Genomic DNA, 15,000 nt, shown 5'->3' on the forward strand with positions numbered 1-15,000 from the left:
CAAATGAAACACAATTTACACATGAAGCCAGACAGGGTAACTATACCCCGTTTTCAGTCAATTGTTATTAAAACACAGTGAATCAGGTAGTCAGGCTGTTTGTAAATGTTGAGCAGCTAACACCCTGAGCTACTATGTGGAGATGACCACATTACCTATCTCTAAAAAAAAACACCCAATCTACAAGAATTCACTATGGAAGCTATTAAATGTATAATAGCTTGTTCCTTCAATAAGGTACTGCATCAAGTGTAGACATGTAAGTGGTGGTAGCAGTTCAAAATCTTCTTCTGTCCATTCTGTGTGTTCATACGGGCTAACAGTTTTTCCTCATTGTTCATATGTCCTTGTATGGTATGTTGAGCGCAAGGTTCTGTCTATCCATCCGTGTGTGTGTGTGTGTGTGTGTGTGTGTGTGTGTGTGTGTGTGTGTGTGTGTGTGTGTGTGTGTGTGTGTGTGTGTGTGTGTGTGTGTGTGTGTGTGTGTGTGTGTGCGCGCGTGCGTGTGTACACACACGCGTGTCTCATCTCATTATTAATCTTATTTGTGCTGTAAGAACTAGGACACATAAAACAATAGGCCTGATTTAGCACACACACACACACACACACACACACACACACACACACACACACACACACACACACACACACACACACACACACACACACACACACACACACACACACACACACACACACACACACACACACACACACACACACACACACAGAGCTACTGCAGCTCTTGCTACTGTGTGTAAATGCAATTTTTACTTTGTAAAATTATACTGTCAGACTGTAAGACATGAGAACAACAGTACATGGAAGTACAAATTCACAATACATGGTCTACTAGACTGGAAGACTCATTAAGCACTAAGCTTGTTTAAGATGAGATCCCCATGCACACAAATCATGATGACATATAAGAGACAGACAGATATACACAACTACTATACAGAATGTCATACAATCAGCTTACAGGTTAATGGTATGAAGAGTGAAAAATATGTACAAGAGAAGAAAAAGAAAAGGGGGGGGGGGGTAGGGGGGTAGGTTAAGACTTGGACAGGGGCCATTTTCGAATTGCAGCCTCCTGAAGGTGTATCTTTAGGGCAGTTTTGAAAGTGAGTAGGGTTTTACACTCCTTTACTCCTTTTGATAGGGCATTCCACATTTTTGATGAATAGCATGAGAACGAGTTCATTCCCTTTGTTGAGCCAAATATGGGTTGAACATGATTCGTGGAGCTGCCTCTGGTGTTATGATCGTGGACTTAACATTTTGGAAGTATTTTGACAAATACAGGGGGATCCCAATGTTGTGGTGTATCTTGAAGACCAGGCCCATAGCAAGTTGCTGTACTCTGTCCTCAACCCTAAGCCATCCAATCCTAGCAAAATGAGCAGGGGTTAGATGGGTTTTGTGATTGAGGCCAAGAAGTAGCTACTAGTTTGTTTTGGGATGTTTGGAGCCTTGTTTTTAAGGCCTTGGAGGTGTTGTGATACCATGAAGTGCATGCATAATCATAATAACCTTGTATGAGGGCCCCTGCAAGAATCTTCAGAGTATTCTTACTGACTAGACGTCCAATCCTATACAAAAAGCGTATTCTTTGGTTGACCTTTTTGATCACTCTTTCGGCGTTTTTGTTACCGGAGAGGTTTGCCTCCAAGATGGAACCCAGGTACGTAATTTCCTCCTTTCTTGTGATAACATCATCACCCACTTTGATCGTGAAACTCTCAGCCTTGCTAAGGTTAGAACTGGACCCAAAGAGGATGGATTCAGTTTTACCCAGGTGTAATTATTGTTATTGGCAGTATTCTGTCACTTCTTCTTCTTCTTCTTCTGCCACTTTTCGCAGTTCTGGCTGAACCGCGGTGTCGCTTTTTACGAAACTCGGCCATATGGTAGATGGTCATGAAAAACGATCAAAAAATAATTCTCACAATCTTTCGTCCAAAGGTGGCGCTATAGCACTCAATTGAAAATGCCAACTTTGACCAGGTACAACTCATGCCCTGTTTGACCTACAGCCATGAAACTTGGATACACATATGCGTCTCCTCATGCTGAACAACTTTCACCCTCTGACTTTTGACCTCTGACCTTTAGATCTCCCACCATTTTGAATTATATGAAAAACAGTCATTGGCTCCTAACTTCTGCATTTTTTCACTTATGGAAAATCCGTTGGAATTTTTTGTAGGCAGTGGTCCAAGGTTCAAGTGCTAAACGTTTCGTGCAGATTGCTCAAAAATCCCAGGAGGAGATAGATTTTAACTATTACAGTTTAAAGAAAATTATTCATCTGTGCCTAAAACATACATGTAGACTCACATTTCTTTGAAACTTTGCAGAAATGTACAGGGTCATTCCAAATATCACTGAAACCAATCTTACTCCAATTGGCAAAAAGGGGGCGCTATAGCAATTTTTTGAAAAGGCAGACTTTAAACAGGCATAAGTCATGCCTCGTTTGGCCGAAAGTCGTGAAACTTGCTTACACATGTGCCTTGACTCATGAGGAACACACGTATCGATTTGACCATTAAGCTCCACCCTTAGATTTTCCGCAATTTTGAGCAGTTTGAAAAACACTTAAACCCAGGATTTTTCAGCTATTTGCGTGAAACTGTATCATCTGTGTGATCTCCTTTTTCACAGTTACTTGTCTGTTGGGCCAATGGCGTCTCCCTTAAATGAATGCCTCACAATCTCAAGGTCGCCAGTTCAAGCCTCACTTGATGTAGACTTAATTTAAGTTGAATTGCAAACAACATGACTGTATCAATGAATACATGTGCAAATGGTAAAGATAACCTGAAATGCTTATTTGAGAGTACGTTTTTTACGTATGACATACTTCATTCTGAAAATAGCTGATCTACAATCTCACAACTTTTCATGGTTTGTGAGCTTGTAGATCGGCTACTTTCATTAGTTTTGGTTCTGAGGAGATGTACAATTTCTTCATTGGTAAATGGCTTGTGAACGAGTGATCTTAGTGTTAGTGAAACAGGGGCTTGGTTCATGAAAGAAGGCAAGAGTTTATGATCTTCAACAGACAATATCAGCCTGGACAAAGCTATAGCACTATAGGTAGTGTTGCAGCCTATTAGTCTGAAGGTTGAGAGTTCGAATCCTGTTAATGGCAGTAGGTTGAGATGTCCAATCAAACCATTATGTTTCCATCTCTCTCTCTCATCAATCTATTGTTTCCATGTCACTCTCTCTCTCTTCAATCTATTCCGTTTCCATGTCTCTCTCTCTCTCTATTCACTGGCCCCGTATTATCGCTGCTTGCAGCTATATTGATAATTTGTTGTTGGAGAGCCAGATGCAGATCTTGTTGAATTCAGAGCTGAGAGTTTTCTCAACCTGCAGCCTGTCCCTGTCCGAGACCAGCAGAGCCGAGTCATCTGCGAACAGGAACAGTTTGTAGTCGCAAGCTGAAGACATATCGTTCACATATATCAGGAACAGTAAAGGTCCTAGTATACTTCCTTGCGGAACACCACAAGTCACTGAGAGGGGAGGGGACTGGGAGCCATTTACTTCCACCACTTGCTTAGAATTTTTAAAAGAATCTTTCAAACTTCATGTCCTGCAGATCTTCTACAGATGATCAAGTATCATCTTTCACATTGCTTCCCACAGGCCCTGAGAACAGCAGTCGTCAAGCAAGCCACTCTTAAAACAATGAATAATCTAAACATGTCCTCCTGTTTTTATGTAAAATAATTGAAAAGGCGGTCTTTCAACAACTGTTGAAGTTATTCGCTCTAAACAACGGCTTTGATATCTTCCATTCACGATTTCAATCACGCCACACAGCACAGAGACTGCTCTTGTTAACTTCTTAAACCCCATCATATCTGTATTCTAAAGAAAACATAGCAGATCGATGCTATTTTCAGCGAAGACATTTAATATAGAGCGAAAACAGAAAAGACAGCCCTGGGGTGCTCCACTCAACAACGCATGGGTTTTAAGTGTTTATGGTCTTCAATGACACCTCTAAACACCCACACACGCACGCACGCACGCACGCACGCACGCACGCACGCACGCACACGCACACGCACACGCACACGCACACGCACACGCACACGCACACAGCTGGGTGGGGTTTGATAACTTCCTTCCTAACTGATAAAATGCACTGGACCCGATAAGTCCATCCTGTCCAACTTCAACGGAAAAGTGATGCTTGTCGTCATGTCATGTCCCGGTGTTTTCAGAAAATCAGACTGGCCATTTCTCTTCAAACCAAAACCATTTTTGGAAAACAGTGAATGGACTGTTTCCTCTGTAATAGGACTGTCAAGTTTGTCAAACAGTCCTTGACCTCCCTGGGACACTGGCAGAAAGGCCATGGTCCACTGATGTCCAGAGATGTCATTTTAGAAAAAAACTAATGGGTGTCAAGAAAAGTGACCACTTAAGCCCTATTTACAAAAGTAGAGCAAATAGCCGATCAACACAATAAAGAAGCACTCACAACACGTCACAACGCAACGTGTTGTGAACTTGTAAATCAGACTATTGTTTGCCAGATGTTCGCCTATTGTGTCATGCCCAGAAAAGAGACGCTATAGGGCTCATGGTTAAAATACCTAGACGCTAGAAAAGAAAGGGAAATGGATCAGATAATGACATTAATGCCTGGGTTTCTGACCAGTGGTGGAAACTAAGTACATTGACTCAAATGCTGTAAATAAGTAAAATGTTTTGGTACTTTTACTTTATTTTGGAGTATTTCCATTTTTTGATACTTCTACTCTACTACATTTCAGAGGCAACTGGCAAGACACCACAATTGTTTGACAGTTTTATAAAACATAAATGAACCAATTTGAGATTACAGGACTTGTCTTCTACTTTTAAGAGACTATTGTTGTATTGCTACTTTTACTTAACCGATTAAAACCGGTAAAGCGTTCGTGTCATTTTAAATTTTAGCGTTCGTTGGCCATTAAAAAATAGCAGATCTACAAGCACACAGCGTGTCACTTTGTGCCACGCTGCAAGCTTGTACATCTGCTATTTTTGAAATTTCTTTGAAAAATCTTTAAAATCTTTTAAATATTTTGCTTTTTAACACAAATCTTCTCTTCTGGGGGATCCGTGGCACAAAACATTTTCAGATGGGGGGTCCGCGGCCAAATATATATCAACTTGGGGGTCCTTGGCACAAAAAAGTTTGAGAACTACAGATTTAGAGGGCATTTGTGGAATCGGCCTCAGGTCTTAATGGGTTAAGTAAAACAATCCGAGTCCTCCTTCCACCACTGGATCTGACCCCTGTACAGATTGTGTGAGTACGACCTTGCTACAGAGAAGGGTGGACATACTGTAGACAGAAATGGAGACTCAACTCCCCAGTGTGACAGACCTGCACCTTCTGACCTCATGCCCTAAATACCAAGCTAATAGAGCCAAAGCAAAACATACAATGACTTTGAAAGAAAAACAAACATTCACAAAAGACAAGGAGGAGAGGAGAGGAGAGGAGAGGAGAGGAGAGGAGAGGAGAGGAGAGGAGAGGAGAGGAGAGGAGAGGACACTCTACATCCTGGTCCTTGACCCTCCCTGGTTTCCCAACAGGAAAATACTGTGTGTGTGTGTGTGTGTGTGTGTGTGTGTGTGTGTGTGTGCGTGCGTGCGTGCGTGCGTGCGTGCGTGCGTGCGTGCGTGCGTGCGTGCGTGTCCTAGAGATAACCAGGAGCAGATATGTGAGAGGAAGACAGCCAGATGTGAATTGTCTGTTAAACAGTGTAATTAATCCACTATATATACACATCTAATACATGGAAACAGATATACACATACACATCTAATATATAACAGCTACAATATACACATTATATACATAATATTTAAATGATATAACAACATCAACACTACTACTACTACTACTTATGATTATAATCATCATCATCAGATAATAATAGAAAACAATGAGAGTGGAGACAGACAGTCTCACATACTAACAGGGCGATATAGACCAAACAGAACGAGACACAGACATATGATAAGGTAATTAATAGACGGATAATTGTCCAAACAGATTGCCATGGGGCTCTGAGCAGCTGGACAAATCCTCTGCCTGCAGCCAACACAGTCATAAAACTGTCCTCTATATACTTTCTGTCTGTCTGTCTGTCTGTCTGTCTGTCTGTCTGTCAGAAAGGAAGTGGACACAATGCTGCTGCTCCAGACCGGATATTACATCATCAAACTCCCGGACGTGTACAATCTGGGTCAGACTCTCCTCTCCTCTCCTCTCCAAGTTCACACGCACACGCGCACACGCACACCCATAATATGTGTCATAGTTCCAAGTCATTGGATTTATGAGGGCGTTGACAGGAAGAGAGAGACAGAGACAGAGACATAGACAGACGGACAGACGGACAGACGGACGGACAGACGGACAGACGGACAGACGGACAGACGGACAGACAGACGGACAGACGGACAGACAGACAGAGAGAGAAAGGGCTTCTGTTTAGAATATCAGTCCAGAGATAGAGAGAACAGATGGGAGGAGAGGAAGGATAGTGGGAGAAGAAGAAAACAAAAAGGTAGTGGGAGAGAAGGAGAGAGGAGAAGAGAAGTTTGACAACTGTAACAGGAAATAGCTGTTTTCTCTGTGTGTGTGTGTGTGTGTGTGTATGTGTGCGTGCGTGCGTGCGTGGGTTGCTTGTTTCAATTGTGCTCTGAGTGAGACAGGAACCAGCTGGTCAGCTTCCTGTCTGTGTAAAGGTTAAAGGTCAAAGCCCCATACCGTGTTGCGCTGCCCCTACTGATAAACAGGGTGAACTACATCAAAACAAGCCACCCACCTTCATAATACCACCAACTGACTACAGCAACCGGTGAGAGAAATACTTAGTCCAGTAACTACCATACACTTTAATTAATAATTATTAAAAACTCTGACTTCATGTGACCAGCCTGTGACATCAGTCATCTATTCTATGACATCTCTATGATGTATGACTCCAAATTTGGGCAAGGTTTCAGCCTGGTGTGAGCTGCTTTGACGTCCATCAAAAATGTACGTTAAGTGATACATGTGAAAACAATTATGGAGGTACACTTTAGTCTATACTGGTAGTGTACAAGAAATTCGGTGCTGATCGGTTCAGCAGTTTGCGAGATTAGCTCTGGACAAACACACACAAAGACTCACATACACAGACCACAAGCAAATACACACTATCACAGTGTCGTTACGACAATACACTGATATCTATACAGTGGCGACTCGGCCACTGTGGTCCCGCGGGTATCCCACTCGGCCGCTGCAGGTTGGTCATCGTCTGGGCCCCTCCTACATCAAACCCATTGAAGAACAGTTTAACCACTTCGACCCTATATGGTTGATCGGAGTCCCTCAAGGCTCTATACTAGGGTATTTTCTGTTTTCTGTTATTGTGGCGAAAGCATTCGCTGAAAATAGCTGATCGACAAGCTCACAACACGCAACGCTTGTCGATCTGCTATTTTCTGCAAAAGCTTTCCCCACAATACGGATGCAAAGGTTGAAGTGGTTAATCTCGTTGGCCTATACTCCCTGGACCCGGTCACTGCAGTGCTCCCAGTAATCTTCCTGATTGCTGCCCCCCCCCTCACTCACGCATACACGCGTGCACGCAGGCACACACACACGCACGCACGCACGCACGCACACACGCACGCACACACACTCACTCTTCCGTGGTGTTATGTCTCAAGTTTGGCCCTGTACTCTGTCGTGTTCCATGGCTAATTTCACCTCCCCCACCACCGCCCTCGCCCCCCTCGATGTTGCCCGCCACGAAGGCCCTCTTCTTCCTTCCTCTTAATGGAGGGCAGCAATTTGATGACCAAAAGCCTAATATCTTTCCCCGGCCAAGGGGGAATTCCCTTTTAGGCATATACTGTAAGTGTCGATTCCCAGGCATTACACTTGCACCCACATGTCCCATGTTCAAATCCAAGGACTCGTGCTTATCGTTCCGTGCACTGCATCCATCCCGTTGTCGTGTCTTCATTCCACGCCGTGTTTACCTTTCTCGCCATTGTCTCCATTGTTCCCAACTCAGTCGACCGCTCGGTCAAGGGGAAAAAGTTAGAGAGAACACGGTCTAAAACGCTATATACAAAACTCGCACCCTAACCCTAACCGCACGCGGATGCCACATAGTCGGAGAAAAGGTCTGTCGGATTAACGCATGCCTCCCATACAAAACTACTATGACTCAAACAGATGCCACGCGTGTGCGCTGCTCTGACGCATGTGCTCTCACTGAGGTATTATAGACAGCTACAGTTGCTAACTTCTACATTGGCTTCAGTTGTCAAGAGTAGACCAAGAGCTTCCCGTCTGTTGGTTACCAACAGAACAGTTACCATAGAGATACACACAGATAAATGAACATCAGTAACGGTAGAGTGTGAACATCTGATTGTAAATATTTTAATGACTATGTACTTGTAAGCACGCACATGCATGCACGCACGCACGCACGCACACACACACACACACACACACACACACACACACACACACACACACACACACACACACACACACACACACACACACACACACACGGTCAGAACATGACACACCCTAATTAGTTCCATCTGTGTGTGTGTCATAGACTGGTTAAAATGAATGGACAGCGTCACGCCATTGGTTTCTACAGACCGAAAATGAAGCCGATTGCTCAGCTGTGTGCAATCCGCCATCTTTCAATATCGCGTCATATCGTGTCATATCCTTTGCAACCGGAAATGAATGCTTTTGGTTTGGTAGCTTGTCAATCAAGAGCGGGGGCGGGGAATGAATGCTATTGGTTGTGTAGCTTGTCAATCAAATCATCCCGCCCCTCCTAGAACATAACCTATTTTATCGTCAATTTTTAAAGAAATGGGACCATAGTTTACCAAAACTCATATCATGATGATTGAAAGGAGACTTTAAACTAGCGAATGGAAGCATATAGTATTATGACCATTTTTATTAAGGTAAGAAAATCTAGTCTAAAGTTTGTCAAAAACCCATCCGCTTCCGTTGAGATAAATTCTTTCTAACACCGGCAGGGGTAAAACAGCGAAACCATGGCCATTCATATGAACTGTCTCTTCCATATTGGCGTCAATGTGAAAATCTCAGGCTGGCCCCTTGGTGTGTGTGCGTTATCAGTGGAATGTTAACCAGCTGTGTTCACCTACTACAGTATCAGCCAGTCTGATAGCAGATATCTCTATCTCTATGTGTGTGTGTGCGTGTGCGTGTGCGCGTGCGTGCGTGCGTGCGTGCGTGCGTGTGTAGGGGCCACTGGTGGGCCGTGAGGATATTCCAAGTGGGCCCCAAATAATTGGCAAAACACTAAGATTTTAATAATATAACATTAAAAAATATATATAATAGTTTCAATTTAATGGTATTTTATTGTCTGTGATCTTGTAGATCGGCTATTTTTGGCTAATATTACCCCCAGAAAATGGATGCTGGGGTTCAAGTGGTTAATATAATATACTAAAACTGTACATATATACAATGAGACTTTATCTATTTCTGGGCATCCCTCATTTTTCTTAGAAAAAAGAGATTTCCTTATTTGAATTTCGGGTATTTGGCAACCCTCGTGTTATTATTGTTATCAAAAGGTACAACTCACAGTAGAAGTTTAGCCCCCAATCAGGCCAGGTGGAAGCCCTTGCAGGACCTGCCTCAAGAGAGGAAAAGGAAACACTTAAGAGTTGCACCATTGTTATATACTCTCCAAAGCCCTCACCCAGCTGTAATCTATTTGATCTGATGGCCTGCTCCACTCTGCCAATCACTGAAGGCTGGCGGCAACAGTGAGACAGAGGGGCAGGGACCCACACTGACTGTGTTTACAAGGACAACATTTCTTCATTTAGAATGAAATCATTACGATCAGAGATTCCAACTTAACTGTTTACATGGACGCTAATTAAATGCAATTGTTAGCATACCTCAAAGCATTTCATCGGAATATTACTTTTGACACGCACAAGAGGTTTCCACCCGACTGAGACGATAATTTGTCACTGTTGGGCACACACCTTGAATGTCCAAAATCGTTGTAGCTTGTAGATTGACAACTTTTGTGCGACACTCTTGTACGACGAAGTAGTAGGGCATTCATTTACAAATACAACCATCATGGAGATACAAGGTTTCTGCCTGACAGCGACAATATCTAAACAGTGTGTCCCACTTCCACATAGTTAGTTTAACTATCCTCAGCCATTGATTGATTAATTGATTGATTGATTGATTGTATGGGCTTAAATTAATGCCAATATTATTTTACACTTGTAAAAAAATATTGTGCTTGTAAGTTGTAACTTATAGTTTAATGACATCTTTATTGACAGAATGAATGTGCATAAACATATGTTGGACATGTGTGAAAAAGATTACGCAATACAGCTTGAGAACTAAATTCTGAGTTGGGGGGGTGGGGGTGGAGGGGGTAGCAGAGAGAAAAATTAAATGATAACTAACACTAATGTAAAAGACAAATAAAATAACAAAGAGATTGGTATATGGAACCTGCAGCAACATATTATTATTTATGATTACAACCAGCTGCTATTCAACCTGCTCTTTGTTAACTTTTAAAGTTAACAATGGATTCAAGGCCTGCTTGTGACCCATTCATTCCACATAACTGCTGCAGAGTATTAAAAGGAGTTCTTTCCCATACAGCCTTTGAAGCTGATGTTTTAATCGTAATCACTGTATTCCAGGAATGGGTTCACAATGACTGTGTTTATATGGACTCTAATGTTCCACTTATATTAAGAATGACAGCTCAACCAGAATAAAAATGCCTCATGTAAACACATCAATTGGAAGAGAATATTCCAAACCGGTCTGATCAAAAGGAATTTTCATTCTGGTTCAGAGGGGTGGTATACAACCTTTTGATATTCAGAACAACAGGAAAATATAAGTGTGAACACGTATTCCGATCGTTTCTCTCTGGTTGGTCAGAAAAAAACGATATTAAGAGAATAAAATGGCAGAACCACTTGTCCAAAACTGTAACTTTTCAGGATTAGAATTCAAAAATAGCAAAAAATAGAAAATCTGCAACTTGTGTTGCTTTTGTGAGATGCTGTAGTAGTTTGACAAGTAGGGCATTCATTTAAGAAAAACACAAAAAGTTAGAATGTGGAGATAAGAGGTTTCTGCCCGACAATATGTTTTTCTTCTCCATTCCTTCTGCCAATTTCAGTTGCACAACGATAATTTTGGAAGTGGGAACCCCAAATCTCTACTGAGACATGAGCTCAGTTGCACAATAATTCACAGTTCCACAACAGGCCTTCATTTCAGCCAAAAAGAAAAACGATGTTGCAATTCACAACTTTGCAATGTAGACAAAATGACCTCGCCGTTGTCCAGATGCACTCATAATATGCACATGACGTGTAAGCTGGCTAGAAAGGAGGACGCACACTGAGATAATTCTGTAAATGAAAAAAAGGGCGTGCACATGCAGCGCTGTGCATGTGTACAGTCTATGTGTTTAGTATCTAAAATGAATGGTAGATCTTAGATCAGATTTCTTAATCCAGATTACTTAATCCTAACCTCTAAACCCCATGTGAAAATGTGTAAATCATATCAATCATATTTATAATATTTTATATTACCAGAATATTCATAATATTTTAGCTGTAGGAAATCATATGACCTTGTAAATTAGGTCCATTTCCAGCATTGTACTAGACACCGATCTACTCGAGAACGATGCAAATTGGGAATGCATCGTTCCAGACAGACACTGTATCTGTCTGTCCCTGTCCCCTTTATGCCCATATATGGAGATCTCTGTATCTGTCTGTCCTTGTCCCTTTTATGCCCATATATGGAGATCCCTGATGTTATCAGTATATTCCCATATGGGCATGCCCATATATGGGCATATCGGTTGGATCGGTGGTTTGGACAACTGGATCTCTATGCCTACAGGCATCTCTCCCTCTCTCTCTCTCTCTCTCTCTCTCTCTCTCTCTCTCTCTCTCTCTCTCTCTCTCTCTCTGACTTCAAGAGCCAGAATGCCCATATATGGGCAAATTGGTTGGCTCTTGAAGTCGGTCTGATCCATATATGAACATATATGACCTAACCATACCGTAACCAATGCCGGGCATGGCATTCCCTCGGGTCGTCGTGAGCAAAGTGCGTGGCAAGTCAGACAAATAAACTCTTGAATCTGTCTGGAGTCGTATCCTACTCTTATACGACAGAAAATGTAAACAAAGTGCATGCACATTTGACAGTTTGATAATGTACTGCATCTGTATCAGCCTGTTCTTTTAATTTAATATTCTTTCAACATATTTGTCATAATATGGGTTTATATTATATATAAATATTTTTTCCCGTCTTCAGATAGCTCTCTGTTTTCCATCAATGTGTGTGTGTGTGTGTGTGTGTGTGTGTGTGTGTGTGTGTGTGTGTGTGTGTGTGTGTGTGCGCGCGTGCGTGCGTGCGTGCGTGCGTGCGTGCGTGCGTGTGTGCGTGTCTGTGTGTGTGTGTGTGTGTGTGTGTGTGTGTGTGTGTGTGTGTGTGTGTGTGTGTGTTCAGCGGAATGTAACCAGCTGTGTTCACCTATCAGTCTATCTACTGGAGATAGCTCTATCTGTGTGCGTGTGTGCATGCCGTGTGTGTGTGTGCATGCGTGCGAGCGAGCGTGTGCGTGTGTGTGTGTGCGTGCGTGTGTGCGTGTATTTTATATAATTTGGAGAGAGATAGGAAAAAGAGGAAGATAAAGTAAAATGGTGAAAGAATTAGAGAGGAACACACACACACACACACACACACACACACACACACACACACACACACACACACACACACACACACACACACACACACACACACACACACACACACACACACACACACACACACACACACACACACATGACTCAAGCATGGCTCCTTCATGACACAGTTGGTGTCCTCAATGTGACTTCATTAAAACTAAAAAAGGTTGTGTAAGTGTTCTTTTTTTGGTTAAAACAAAAAGGTTTTCTTGTTAAAAAGTCAAAAGTAAACGTACATTGTGATAGTAATCATTGCTATAGAGCAGCGGTTCTATCCATGGGTCGCGACCCCAAGTGGGGTCACAGGAAGGTGATGGTGGGGCGTTGGCAAAAGAAAATGTTAAGAAAGATACGGAAAAAAGTGGGACGGCGACCGTCGTGAAGAGGACGTTAAAGACGGCCACTTGACTCCGTGAATCGTCCAGCTCCAACCGACCGAGAACCAGCAACACGGGACAGACAACGCACAAGCCCTACAGCAGAGGCACACAGGAACTGATTTTGCTCTCATGAACGATACAGTAATACATATAGCAGGAATTGTATTCAATAGTAATGAGTGGGTTGGCTCTTAAAAGAGACGTTTTGGGTCTTTGTGTACAAACTAGAGTCAGATCTAGTGTCGGGGGCTTTGTCAGAGTACCCGTTGTACCGTCTGTCTGTGTCCTTTTTGTGCCCATATAGATCTCTGTATCTGTCTGTTCACCTGTGTCCCTTTATCCCCATATATAGAGATCCCTGATGGCATTAGTATGGCCCATACCCTTTATATTGGCATGCCCATATATGGGCATATTGGTTGGATCGGCGGTTCTGGACAACTGGATATCCATATATGCCCATATATGGACATATTGGTCGGATCGGCGGTTCTGGACAACCGCATATCCATTCAACTCAGCAGCAGGCACTGCACTCCCTTAAGTCCTTGCACGTGCCGAGTTCTAAGTTGGTCGGCCCCATACTGTATGCATATGACCATATATGGGCATAGCAGTTGGACCTGTGGCTCTGGACAACTGGATCTCCATATGCCTATATTTATGGGGTTTGTTTATGGTTACAGTATGTCTGACTCATAGTGACATGCCTATATATGGGCTTATGCGTATCGGGTTTGTTTATGGAGTCAGAGTGACGTGGCCGTGGTCCTGCCTATCTATGGGCGTATGAGGTTTGTTTATGGTTATATCTGAGTCTGACTAAGGGTTGTTACAGACGGGGAGCGGTGGACGCGATCATTGTTGTTTTGTCCTCTTGCGTGGTGCGGGAAAAGATAAAGCTCACCACAATCCAGCTCTTGAAAATTTCACGGGACCGCGCCCGCCTGCCTCACCGCCCCTCAACTTCTCTGTGAGTCCCAAATAATTGCCCGCCTCTCATTGAAAATGAATAACATACTGTAGGTGGGTCGACCGCTCCCCATCTGAAACGACCCTAAGAGTGGTCCGCCCGTGTGGTCCGCCGGCCGGCCGGCCAGTCCTCCCTTAGGTCAACTTTAATAGGATGGACTCCTACAGGTCTTGTGGGCGGCCATAGCTGAATGGGTAGAGAGCATAGAGTTAAAAATAATAGAGAGGGCACCCGAAATCTCCTCCCATCCACTTGCATTGAGTTGCTCACCCAGCGCATGGGCCTAAATCACCCCTTCTTCCGGTTTGGAAATTTGGTGGGCGCGGCCTATTATGGGCCCAATTCGTCACAGATGTGACGCGTTTTGCGTCACAGAAGCGCGCAGCCCCGTGCGCAAGCTCGTGCGCATGCTCGTGAGTCGAGCCTATTGGTCGAAACCGTTTTCGCTTGTTCATGTTGAGGCCCCTAAGCTGCAATACCAGCTGCAATACCAGCCAGCATGTCCATTTGGCTTCAATGAAACCACTGGGTTCTGGGGGCTGTAGAGAGGCAGCCTCCATGGGACACAGAAAGTCATAGGTTCGATTCCCAGACCATGGGTGTCCATGAGCAAGACACTTAACCCCTAACTGCTCCTCCCTGAGCGCTCATCATAGCCATCAGCTGCAGGGCGAAGCTGTAAACAGAATTTCCCCCACTGGATTGGCCAGGTTTCCCCCTTTCCGCATGTTCCAATGCATTCACTGTCCCAAACCAGACCACAGAGGT

Source organism: Gymnoscopelus microlampas (genome assembly GCF_963454915.1).
Source record: "Gymnoscopelus microlampas genome assembly, chromosome: 17".
In the NCBI taxonomy this organism is placed as follows: Eukaryota; Metazoa; Chordata; class Actinopteri; order Myctophiformes; family Myctophidae; genus Gymnoscopelus; species Gymnoscopelus microlampas.